We start from the raw sequence: 12045 nt of genomic DNA on the forward strand, positions 1-12045 counted from the left end.
CGGTAACTTTGATTTTGTCTTGGTAACTTTAATTGCAGGCTGAATTGATGCTAATCAAACATTACATAAACTTGGCATGTACAATCCTTTAGACACAAACTGTTGACCAAGTCTGAGACTAGGTTTGGACCCATCTGCACCTAGTCTCCTCTCTGAGGAAGGAGTTTAGAAAGCAAGGGGGTCCACTCTGAACCTCGTGACTCTACGGGAGGGTCCTCCTTACCCTTTTGTGTCCCCGGTCTCTCTGTGAATCAGTCTAACTCGAGTGTAACTCAGTTTTCCTTTGTAGGATTCTTCCATGCAGTAATTAAGAGTGAACCTCGCCATCGAACTTTGTTAAGTCAAAGTTTTACAACATCATATGAAAACCACTTTTGCTATTACCTTTGATGGTGATTCCTTAAGCGATCTAAATCACTCTTTTGCGACAAACTGGCGTAGTTGGCAGGATCCTAAATCAGGATTCGCGACACGGTCCCAGCCACCCAAATCTGCCTACCCATCCTCCCCGCTGCCCAAGGGCCCTCTCCCCTCCAGCGACTGCCAGGGTGCTGGCCCTCTCACGGCTCATGAGCAATGCGCTCCTCCGCAAGTCCCGCACGCGCTCCAGGAGCACCACCACCACTCACGCTCGTCCTACCACCACTATCAGTCTGCAGGCTGAAAGTCAATCACAAGCAGAATCAGCATCTGCACCTGACTTCCAACATGAGGAAAGGGCAGCCAAGATCTCTTGGGACATCATGCCTGCCTTGAACACAAATTCAGCACACGCCGGTTCCTGACACCTGCATACCAGCGTCTGCACAAAGCAGCTCTGACCAGTAATGGTACAACGGGGGCAGCAGCTGCCCCTGGGACTCAGCTTGAACCACAGCTGGTAGCAGATGCTGTGCTGGACCATCTCTGTGGCTCACCACCCCACGCAAGGCGTGAAATCGAGCGTCACTGCGGTGAGGCTCTGATTGATCCCTTCCTGCTGTGCAGGCTACAGCACGTCCATACACGAATCTAAAACCTCAGCTGCCCAAGTCATAAGGTCAGAGGGAAATACACCAACCAGGTGCTGCTTGCTCCAAGTCTTTCAGGATTTCCTTTGCACCTTCCGGTATCTTTTGGGAATACTTCCCTATTTGAGCTTTAGGCTTTCCTCTTTGAGGACGTTAACAGAAAGTATGAAGGCCAATTTCACATTAATAAACTATTGAAAAGGAGTGCTTACTCGGTAAAATCAATAAAGACGGACTACTCACCCTTGGGATGCCAGCTGGGATCCAGCCCTGGATCCATCCGAGGAGCTGGAAAAGCCCATCCTGTGGCCATGTCTACAACCAAACACCCACGAGAAGTTACCATCACATGCCCTGATCTGTACCGTCATAACTGAATAGCAGAACATACAAGGGGATCACGGAATGACACGGCACACACGCGCAGCTCTGTATTCTCACACCTGCAGAGGCGCCTGGCTGACTTTGGACTTCCAGCTGGCAGCTCTCAAAGGCAGTAAAAAGCCACGACGTACCCACGCGACCTGCCTGCGGGTCAGCCCTGGCACCCAGCCGGGAAGCTGGATAACCACTGCCTGCAGCCACGTCTGGAAACGAGCACAGGACAGAGCAGCGCCCCTGAAATATTTCAATATACTTCTTCAGATTGGAATGACAGTGAATGCAATTCAAACACAGGGCTACTCGAGAGCAATCCTCTCTCCCTTCCACTCGGGAGCATCTTGCAAACATTTCCTGGGTGCCTGCAGTGGCCACTAACCAGGCATGGAGCTGTCGGAGAAAGGACTCCCTGGAGCTCACGCCAGCTCTCAACTCAACCCCAAGGCACCTGCTGGCTTTGCAGCGGGCACTGGAACCAGTGCAGGGGCGGAGCAGCTGGCAAAGACAGCTTTGCAAGGCAGAGCGCCCCGGGGTACATCACTGAGCCGCACCCATTCCCTCTCTGCTCTTCTGCATGCCCAAGCAGCAGCCAAGAAAGCAGTAAGCTAATTTTCACATGAACAGAAAATTAAAATGTAAACGCTCATTCGTTCAAGGGCCTCACCTGTGGGATCGCCCTGAGGCTCACGGACAGGCTCAAGTCGGGAATTCAAGTAGCCGCTGCCTACAGGGACAGCTGTAATCAAGCTGAGATGAAAAATGTTTCCGTTGCACGTTGTGATCTGCCTCTTCCTTGGTGACGTGCAGTGGCCGGAAGGGAGCCAGGCAACAACATGGGACGCAGGCGCAGGCTGAGATTCCCAAAGCTGCAGAGGGGCCTGGTGACCTCTTGGCTGGGGCCCGGCGGCTTTCAAACTACTGTCTCCAGGCCACGTGCGACACCCCGCAAGGACCAGACGGACAAACATAGGGCCTCTCAGGGCCCTCTTACCAGGAGACCTCTCACACACACAAAAGGAAGCCCACGCAAAAGTGGGAGCAGGTAGCACCACAGGAAAAAACGATCATTCACAATTCTTGTAGAGAAGAGCCTGCTGGCCACTGGGAGGCTGAACTATCACGACAAGATATTAACAAATAACAAACCAACGATTAACAAACACAAAACGCCAATAACAAAGGAAGACTGAATCCTTACCTCTGGGATTCCCCCCAGGCCCAGGAACAGGATTCCACCAAGGGTCGTGATCAACATGGACTGCAGGAACCAAACAGGTAATCGAACACAGGTGAGGAGAGTTTCCATTGCATGTTGTGATCTACTGCTTCCTTAGTCACCTGCAGGGGCTGGAAGGGGGTGAGGTAATGACACGGGACACAGACAGAGGTGTAGGTTCCACAGCTGAAAAGGAACACGGGTGACTTGTTTGCCGAGACCTAGCAGCTCTTCAGGGAAATAAATATTCAGGACTCATCTGTGCAACGCCCCCGAGGCACAAACAGCTCCTGGAAGGCCTCAAGAGGATCTTAGGTAAAGCTGCCCATGAATAACCTATTCAAACAGAAGTGTTCCCTCAAGCAGACAGACATGGACAACTTACCTCTGCCACCCCCCCAAGGCTCATAACCAGGACCCAGCTGAGAAGCTCGATGAGCACTGCCAATGCCATCCCCTGGAATCAAGCACAGAGCAGAGGAGTTTCCATGCACACAGAGGAAGGAGGAAACTGGAGGAAAAAGCGGTTGTCTGTGCTGCTTGTGGACAAGAGCCTGGGAAAGGCTGCACCAGCGCTACCCCTGCGTGTTCCTGCGGGCTGGGGACCTGCAGTTCATTCAAGGGAAGCAGGGCGAGAGCAGAAACGCTCCTGTTTTCCCGAGCGGACACCTCCCGAGCGTGCCGCTCCGGGACCTCCCTGAGGCTGGAAGCCAGGATCCAGCTGGGCAGCAGCAGAGTCATGGCCCTGGGCACGGCTGCAACCAGCCTGGGGAGAAATGCTGCCGTGGGCTGCTGCCTGGCTCCTGCGGCGCTGCTCGCTCACCACCCCCGGCCTGACGTGCACACTGGGGACAGGCTGCTCCGGGGCAGGGCAGTGTGGCACGGGGCCAGGCAGCAGGGAGAGCCCCACGGGGACTCAGCGTCGGGCTTCCTACCCCATGTCGCCGCTCTGAGCTCCCCTGCTCACCCAGAAAATGCCCCCGAAGCAGCTGCAGCCCCTCTATGCCTCCCCGCAGGGCGTCTGCCCCCTGCCCGCACCATGGTGCCTGCCTGGCTCGCCCGGCCCAGCCCAGCCCAGCTGCTCTCCTGCAGCCAGCCCCAGCCCTGGCCCCGCTGCCGCCCCGCTGAGGTGCGGTGGATGCCATGACACGCTGCTCGGGGCTGGGTGCTGCCCCCGCCCGCCTACCTGCTCCCTGCGCTCGTCTGTGAGCAGCCTGGGTGTTCTGGGCTTGCAGGGCCACCAGGAGGAGGAGGAGGCAGGGGAGAACCACGGCCCCCCACGCTCGCACCACGCTGCTGCTCTATAACCTCACAGCCCCATCGGGCCATGCCCTCCGCCAGGCCTTCCCAGCGTGCACCCGTTGCCAGGGAATTACTGAACCTGCACACTGCTGCATTTCCCTCTTCTACACGAGTGTGGAAGGAGCAGGAGTGGAGAAGGGTGGACCCATTTTGGGAGGCAACATGGCTTATGGGAGTGCACAGGCACTCAGCACTTGCTTCCCAGAAACCAATCAAGATCAAAAGCTCCGTACGAAGACTGCATAAAAAAGCCAATTTCAAGTGCCTTAACTTGCTCCTATTTTTGTCAGGCAGCGTTCTAGCAAGAAACTAGCTTTTCCCACTAGTTTTGCTACAGCTTCATTACCTTTAAAGACACCACTTCTTACCTCTGCTGCTCCAACACAGCCTCATAGCCCAGCAAAATCCCACTGCAGGTAGGAAACCTTCACCACACAGAGATGGGCACGCTATGGGAATACGTTACTCTCAACAAACAGACTTTCAGCCACTCTGGCTTACCAAAGTTCAGGCAGTGTTTGAAAACAACAACAAAAGCGCGGGGTTCTTATTCGCATTTTATGCAGTCCATTGTATCGGCTGTTCAACATAAAGTCCAACTCCAGTCTGAACCCCAGAATAAGAAATGCCTTCCTAAAATCTCCACGAAAAGGAAGGGCTTTGGAGTGGCAAGATCAGAAGACATTCATGAAAGCACCATCATGCGAGTGCATATCCCTTATCACAGGCCACCGCCCCGTTACCCAAGTAGTGATGTTCTCAGCTAATCCGCAGCCACGGCCATCTGGAAGAGAGCACATGGTCTCTTGGTCACTAGTGCTGAGCACGTGGGCTGGAACTGGAGCTGGGAAGAAAACCCTATGAAGTCAGTCTGCTCTCATCCGAGTACATTAGGACAGGTTCAGTTCACATTTCCGAGGAACCACAGCAGGTCCCATCTGTCCCTCCAGTCCCCAACACCGCTCTTGGGCAGCCTCCCGAGGAGCAATAAGCACAGAACAAGAAACCTTCCTTCAAAATGAGGCCCACAGCCTGCTCTTTCCACAAGATGCAGAGAGCAGCCGCTGAGAAGAACCCAGCTCTGCCGTCTCCGTAAGGAGACCAGCTCCTAAATGACCCCTAGCCCTAAACCCACCGATCTTCCCTAGGGCAATGCTAAAGGAAACAGCAGAGCACAGGCGCCCCTGCGCATTCAGTTTAAGCTGATGGGGAAAAGGACAGAGGACTAGAAAGAGACCAATCAAACAAGACAGAAGACAGAGGAGCCGAGAGAGGAAGAAACTCCCAGGGAAAATGCTAAAGAGGTGGAGAAATGAAGACAGATCGGGATGGGGAGCCCTGGTGAGACATGGAGGAAGAAAAAGGAGCCTTGAGGAGAAGGGCAGAGGGACGGGCGGGAGGGAGGAGAAGAAAGAAGGGGGGATGAAGAAAGACAGGGAGCAGGATGTAGAGATGGAGGGAGAAGGAGGAGGACAGGGAACAGAAGAAAGAGACTGAGAAATAAAGAGAGGGTAAGATCTGGATGAAGAGACCGAGAATGGGAAAAAAAACCAGCAATGAGCTAGAAGAAGAGGAAAAGAGAGCTGAGAAGCAGGAAAGAGGAAGAGAGGACAAATAAAAGGGAGAGCCAGCTGGACAGGGGTGGATAGCAAGAAAGAGTGGGACAGGCAGCAGGACAGAGAACTAAAGACAGAAAAAACGGGGATAGGAAGCAGGACAGAGGGAGAGCGAGAGGAGAAAAAGGTCAGGGAGTGTGACAGAAGTGGAGAAAGAAGCAGCAGGAACAAAGGGATAGAGAGAACAGAAAGACGGGAAGAAGGACATGGGACAGAGAGAGAAAGACAAGGAAAGGGAGCAGGACACAGATTGTCAGAGAAACACAAGGAGAGGGAGAAGGACAGGGCGATACAGAGAGAGAAAAAAGGGTGAGGGAGGCAGGACAAAGGGAAAGACAGGCAAAAATAAGACAGAGAGAGCAGGGCACAGATGGAGGTAAAAAAGCCTGGGTTGGGCAGCAGGACAGAGAGATGAAGACCAAAAAACCAGCATTGGACTGCAGGAGGAAGATGAGTGAGAAATAACAGCGACAGGGAGCAGGACAGAGTGACAGAGCGGAGAAAGTGAAGAGGGAGCAGGAAAGAAAAAGAGGGTGGGGGAGAGACAGGGAGCAGGGCAGAGAAACAGAGAGGGAATGAGAGGGGCAGGGAGCAGGACAGAGAGAGGGAGCAAGGAGGGAAAAGAGATGGGCAGCAGAACAAAGGGATGGAGAGACAAGGATGGGGGCAGGGATCAGGACAAAGGGATGGAAGAAGAACAAAATAGTGACGGGCTGCAGGACTGAGAAGAATTTAAAAAAAGACACAGGGAGCAGGAGAGAGTGACGGAGAAAGAGAAAAGGAAGAGGGGGCAGGGCAGCACTGGAGGCAAAAACCACCTGCGAAGGGCAGCAGGACAGAGAGATGGAGAGAGAACAAAACAGAGCGAGAGAAAGTGGACAGAAGGGGCAGCCAGCTGGACAGGGGGATACAGTGAGAAAGGAGGGGACAGGGAACGGGACAGAGAGAGAAAGGCAGCAAGAGGAAAAGGACAGAAGGACAGCAAGAGGATAAAAGGGACGGGGATCTTGACAGAGATGGAGAAAGAAGCAGCAGGGAGAGAGGAAGGGAGGCAGAAAGAGGGAGAGGGAGCAGGAGAGAGAAAGAAAAAGAAGGGCTGGGGGCAGGAGAGAGATTGCAAAAAAAGCCTAGGGTGGGCAGCAAGACGGAGAGGAAGTAGAAAAGAACAGGGGCAGGGACAGGGGCAGGGAGCAGGCCAGAGGGATGTAGTGAGAAATGACGGGACAGGGAGCAGGACAGAGCGACAGACAAGAATAACGGCAAAGAGAAAGAGAAAACCAGGGCTGGTGAGCAGCACAGAGGGGTGGAGAAAGAGAGGGAGGTTATCAGGAGCCCTGCAGAGAGGTGGGGGTGGTGGGGAGAGATGGTCAGGGAGCAGCAGAGAGGGACAGAGAGAGGAGATGAACAGGAAGAAGGAGAGGGACAGTGGGATCCAGACTGCAAAAACACAGTGACAGTGAACAGGAGAGAGCAAGAGAGAGAGAGAAAGAAAGAGAAGCAGAAGGAATGAGGGAGAGGGGAAGACAAGGACAGGGAGCAGAAGCTACAGGCAGAAAGAGACGAAAGACAGGGAACAGGCCAGAGAGATGATGGGGCAAAAGAGAGGGATGCAGTTCGAGACAAAGAAATGGAGAAGGGAAAAACCGCGATGGCCTGCAGGACAGAGAGAGACCGAAAGAAAGAGGCTCGGGGAGAAGGAAAGAGGGGCGACAAGGAAAGTAAAGGGAGAAGGAGGATGGCAGAGAAAGAGAGACTTGAAGAGATGGGGGGACAGGGAGCAGAGCACAATAACAGAGATGAAGGGAGGCAGGGGGAAGCGAAAAAAATGACACCGAGGGAAAGGGGAGGGGGCAGGGAGGGACCGGGACGCAGAAGAGGGGTGACATGACCCCAGGGGCCCAGGACTCCCTGCAGTTCCTGCTCTCTGCACTGCCAGGCAAATTTGAGAGTTCAGGCACTTCTCTCTCTGTCTGTCTGTCCTTGCCTCCCTTCCTCTTCTCTAGCTCCAGGTACTTGACTGTCCTCCAGGGAAGAGAACGCCTGGGTGTCTTACAGCTCTTACAACATGAGGCTTCCCAGGTACACAGCCATGCACACGCACACGCACACGCACACACTACAGGGCCATGCTGCAATTTTCCTTACTTCCACAGGCCCTGCGGTGCCCGTGGGCAATGTGGTCTGCTGAGGCCTGCTCAGAGGGGTCCCTCCTCACCCGGAGAGGCTGGCTGTCTCTTGGCTGCAGCTGGAGGCAGCAGCTGGCTGCATCCCCTTCCTTTCATCCTCCAGCTGCTTCACCTTCTTCTGGTCTCTTCAGCTCCAGCTGCACCGGCCCCTCTCCAAGGCCAGTAAGCGTCCACCTGCCCCTTGTCGCCCACGTCGCCAGGAGAGCAAGGCCAGAGAGCCAGAGGCAGAGCCAGTGCGAGAGGGCCCGGCCCTCACCTCAGCTGGGCCGCAGCCGGAGCAGAGTCGGCGCCTCGCAAGAGCGACATGGCCGCCCGGCAGCCCCGTGCCCAGCACTACAGCTCCCGGCATGCCCCGGGAACCAACATGGCCGCCCGGCAGCCCCGTGCCCAGCACTACAGCTCCCGGCATGCCCCGGGAACCAACATGGCCGCCCTGCAGCCCCGTGCCCAGCACTACAGCTCCCGGCATGCCGCGGGGCGCCCCCTCCTGCTGCCTGACCCTGCGCGGCCACCGTCCCCCGCCCCGGCTGGGCCTCACCCCCCTGCAGCCCCATGGCCGCCTCCCCGGGGCTGCGCTGGCCCAGGCCCAGGCCCCGGAGCCCCGGTGGAGGAGGGAGGAGGAGGAGGAGAGAGGGACAGAGCGGGAGAGAGGGGTGGGACAGGGTGGTGGGGCGGCAGGAGAGGGACGGGAGACGGACAGAGGGACGAGAACGGGGGGAGCTGGGCAGGGAGTGGAGGAAGGAAGAATCCTGGTGAGGAGCTGGCCTAGGGATAGAGCGGGAAAGAGGTGGAGGGGAAGGGGAGAGTGGGGTGCAGGAAGAAAAGTAGCGCTAAGCAGCAGGACAGAGGGCCAGGGAGAGAAGCAGCAGGGCAGGGAGGAGGACAGAGGGACAGAGAGACAGAGTCAGGGTGAGGGAGCGGGAGAGGGGGGCAGAGGGACAGGAAAGGCAGCAGGAGAGCGGAGTGAGAGAGAAATGGGAGAGGGAGCGGGAGAGAGGGAGCGAGGGGAAAGGGTGAGAGGGGAAAGGAAGGGGAGGGAGAAAGGGAGAGGCAGGGACGGAGAGTGGGACACAGAGCGAGGGGAGGGCGGGACACAATCCAGAGGGACGAGACACAGAGGGAGGCGGATGGGGAGAAGGAGGCGGAGGAGGAGAGAACAGCGATGGCCTCCAGGGTGGAGAGGGAGGAAGAGCAAAAGGGGATGGGGAGCGGGACGGAGGCCAGAGAGAAGCAGAGGCAGTGGAGCAGGGGATGCAGTCAGGAAAGAGGGCACAGGCTGCAGGACAGGGAGGAGCAATTAAGGGCAGGAAGCAGGAGCTGGTGACAGAAAGAAGAGAGGGAGAGGGAGTGGGAGAGAGAGATGTAGAGAAAGGAAAAAAGAGCAGCAGGCTATAGGAGAGAGAGGGAGGAATTAGACAAGACAGACAGGGAGTAAGAGAAAGGAAAAAATGGTGACGGGCTAAAGACAGACAGGGAGAAATTAAAAAAGGGGGAGCGGGAGCCAGAGAGAGAGCCATGGGGAGAGAGCAAAAATAGGAGTGATGGGCAGCTGCCCCATTTCTTGCGCACTCCCCAGGACCTGCATTCCCGGGAGCCGCAAGACACGTGCTGCCTGCAACAGCCCTGACCTGGGCCCAGTCCTGCGCCCTCATATTGGTGACAGTCATCACCTTGCAGGGTGGCCAGGGCTGGGGGAGAAGAGCCCAGCTGGAAGGAAAAATATCGCCCAGCGGTTTTTTTGTTTGTTTGCTTGTTGATTTTGCTTTTAAAAAAATACTATTGAAGCTCTAAATTCAACCTGCAAGAAAAAATGACCCATGGGAAGACACCAGCCACACGGAAGGACAATGGTTTCCCCGAGGGTATGTGGCTTTTTGGTTTTTGCTTTTGAGTAAGAAAACTGCAGAGAGGCTGCTATCATTTTGTGACATTTTGTAAAGTCGTGGACTGAGTATCGCGTGACTTGAAACGTTGCTGAAAAAAATGGTGGGTGTTTGCCTGCGTGTTCTGGAGGCATTGGGTTTGAACATCTGCTCGTGGCGGTGACTTCATGCAGTCCTTAGCTCCTGTCTGAAGGCACAACGTGTGCTTAGGACGAGGTTCATCATCCATGGTAGTGGATGTGAATCTGTATTTCAGATAGATTTCTTGATCATTTTGGATTTGGGGGGGGCCAATTTCTTGTCAGACCTGGGTCGATCAACCTTGGTTTTGCCTCTTCACGTGGCTGGTGAAGAGCTCGTAGGAGGAGCAGAAGGGTCAGCACTCCTGTTTCAACGTTGGTCACTTGTACTGGAGTTATCAGGGTTATCTTCCATCCGCGGTTTCTTTGCGGGCATCTCTTTAAGCCTCTTGTCTGTTTTGTGAGGGGCAGCGGGCTTAACGGGAGACCTTTTGTTCCTCTTTAGTGCCTCAGACGTTTACCTGTCATTGCTTGTTTGTTTGCTTTTTATTTGCCGTGCTTGATTTAAAAAGCTGCTTGTAGCTCTTCAGATTTCTGTCCTTAAAGGAAGTCTCAGGTATTTCTACGCCGGAGTGAGGTGACCACAAAGGACTGTCCTTGTCCACTGCTGCCAGCCTTCAGTCCGGAGAAATGTCTTGTAGGGGAGTATGCTCAATGGCAATGTCACTCAAATGCATCTGAAGTGGGGACCCTTTAGAGAAGAGAATGTGAGCAACACTTCAATGGTGTGCATCTAGTGAGGATGAAAGTACCTGCTTTAACTTTTTGTGGCTGTTTTTGCATTCTTTGGCAATATCTACTTAAAAGTCTGCTTCGGCAGCAGCAGCAGGAGAAATCACTTCTGATTTCTGTGTCTGACTAAAAGAACTAACCTGCTCATACAGAGACCTGATGTGAGGAGCGGGATCGGGTACCACCTCTGACGGGTCGTGCTTTCCCTGGGCGTGGGGTGGTGGTTTGTGCGTGGCAGTGGTCTGTGCTGCTGGGTCCGCATCCGCGTTGGTTGCCAGATGCAAGGCAAAGGGCTTATCCTCGTTAACAATTACTTGTCTAATTTCAGAAATTGTCTACAGAGAGTTAAAAATGAAACTCTTCCTGATCGCTGTGCACTAGCAGAGAAGCAGCGAGGGGGTTTCAGGGCAGTGCCTGCGAAAGAGCCTTTAGGAGATCCTGTCCCTTGACTCTCAGGTGGGGCGATGAAGAGTTTGAGCAAGTCATGGGTGTTTTGGTGTTCACCAAAGCAGGTTTTTTGTCTTTTGTCGCTTATGTAGCTTTACGTTTCTTATGTAGGAGAGCTGTGAGGCTGGGAGGAAAGACTGTGGGTAGGAGGGAATGTGCTTAGTTCCATACCAAAGGAAGATAAAATAAATCTCTAAGTAAGGGTCAGTGTAAGTACTGAGAGTTTGGGCTGTTTAAATGTTGGCCTGAACTTTTACTGAAATGGATTTGCTTGCACTTCTCTTCTAGTTCTCGCATGGGTACAGGAAAGAAGGCAGCAGAGGTGCACTCTAGCTGAAACCCCTTTTTATTGCCGGCCATAAAGGTGCCTCTTGGCTGGGAGCCTGAGAAGGACCCCGTGGTACAATTCTTGATTCCTTACAGGCAATCTTAAGGCTACTCACATGTGCTTTTTTACAGTCTAAAAAACCTGTTGGCTTTGGCCGTGAGATCGCCTGTTACCATTCACTTTTGAGGATTTGTACGCACAAACCCCGTGCAAGCTCGCTTAATGCACATTTATTAGCTGAGTTTGCATATTTTGTTGCAACTTTGCTGCTTTCAGCTGGTTTCTGTCTGGTTTCTTCTAACAATAGACCCACTTGTATAGGCGAGGTCACTGCCAGTCAAGCTCTCTTGCGCATCCTTCGAAGCCATCTTTACATAGGAGCTTTTTCTTACGTACCCCAGTCTGCTGGTCAGCTTTTTCGCCAGGGCTAGTTCAAAGCCTGCGCAAGAGGATGCAGCTGCTGCCTGACAAGTGTTCTTGATATCCCCCAGGAGCTCGATGGTGATTCATTATCTTCAATCTGGTTATGGCTTCCTGCAGAATAGCGAGTTAATCTATCTGCAAATATCCACATTGTCTTGGAGTCTGCAGGGCCTGATAAGCTCCATCCAGGAAGAAATCTGCAGCGTGAAGGCTTATTGCAATAGGTTTTATGTAAGGGCTTCTGGAGAATCTGCCTCCCATGCTCGGTGGATGTGGTATACAACAAGGTTTTGGAAGGATTTGTGGAGTGATACCAATTCCCTTTAGGCCTAGGAACAGATCTACGGAACACTCCAGGCATAAGCCTCCCCTTTTTGTCTGTATGGTCATAAGATCTGAATTGTCCATGTCCCTCCATTCTATGAATTTTACGGCTTATTG

This window comes from Platalea leucorodia, assembly GCF_965183815.1.
Source record: "Platalea leucorodia genome assembly, contig: HAP1_HAP1_SCAFFOLD_146, whole genome shotgun sequence".
Classification (NCBI taxonomy): Eukaryota; Metazoa; Chordata; class Aves; order Pelecaniformes; family Threskiornithidae; genus Platalea; species Platalea leucorodia.